This window comes from Mastomys coucha, unplaced genomic scaffold (assembly GCF_008632895.1).
Source record: "Mastomys coucha isolate ucsf_1 unplaced genomic scaffold, UCSF_Mcou_1 pScaffold7, whole genome shotgun sequence".
NCBI classification, from domain to species: Eukaryota; Metazoa; Chordata; class Mammalia; order Rodentia; family Muridae; genus Mastomys; species Mastomys coucha.
Window position 1 is genome coordinate 3,738,372 of NW_022196913.1, and position 1,066 is coordinate 3,739,437.

The following is a 1,066-nucleotide window of genomic DNA, read 5'->3' on the forward strand; positions in this document are numbered from 1 at the left end:
TTTTTTAAGGTATCTCAAAGATGTTGAAACTTACAGAAATGAGGAAGTACAACTTAGAAGAAATGAGTCAAGGAATGAATGTCAATCTTTTCTGTAGTAAAAATGATGTGAGGGCTGTTGACTGACTCAACCCTACAAATAGCTTGTTTTTACTGTTTTGACTCTGCTTAGTCAAAACACATACAAAAATAGCTACTATAGGGGCAAATTGATTGCCTTGAGATTCATTCCCTTTCTGTAATGATAAGCAATGAGAAACAGTAAGCATGAGGGGAACAATGGGAGGATACAGAACTGAGATATTCCTTATGAGTGTGTTCCTGAATTAATAAAATGGCTCATGTTTTATAAGTACGTTATAAGTAAAAAGTATTCTAAGCTAAATGGATCTCATTGTTTTCTAACCAATGCAGGTATTCCATGGCACTCTGGAATTGGCACTACCCATCAGGTATTCCATGGCACTCTGGAACTGGCACTACCCATCAGGTATTCCATGGCAATCTGGAATTGGCACTACCCATGTAACTAACAGATGCTTGCTAAGGATGATTATTTCTCAAGTCTACCTTTGAGTCCGTGGTTCGAGGTGCTCTCGATCAATGATGCTTTTTTATTCTGTATTATGAAATAAGAACATTCTGAAAGCCATATTTGATAAGAACCTTGTAATAAAAAGCCCAAACTACCCTAGATAACTTTTCTCTAAGATGTCAGCATTGATTAGTTCTCAGTTTCCTGTCAGCAGGGAATACCCTCAGGTAAAGTGTGGCTATGATTCCTCAGGAACTAAATCTTATGTTGACCTTGTCAACATCACTGACCAGTTCAGGTACCTCCTTAGAGATGCATGCACTGTACTAGACTAGAATGAATGGCTCTTACACATTGTATGTAGACTTTTCACATGGCATAAAAAAATCAAAACATTAGAAAAAAAATCATAGGCAGAAGCAGGCAGATCTCTGTGAGTTTGAGGCCAGCCTGGTCTACAGAAAGTTTCAGGAAAACCAGGGCTACACAGAGAAGCCCTGTTTTGAAAAATAAAAACGACAAAACAGAAAAC

The 1,066-nt window shown here is 37.8% G+C and overlaps 1 protein-coding gene and 1 pseudogene across 16 annotated transcripts in view; one reads left to right on the forward strand and one right to left on the reverse strand.

Moving 5' to 3' along the window:
* Nucleotides 1–1,066, reverse strand: part of Celf2 (CUGBP Elav-like family member 2) — an 859,338-nt gene that overhangs the window by 38,515 nt on the left and 819,757 nt on the right. The window lies entirely within an intron of this gene.
* Nucleotides 1–1,066, forward strand: part of LOC116082811 — a 10,875-nt pseudogene that overhangs the window by 4,494 nt on the left and 5,315 nt on the right.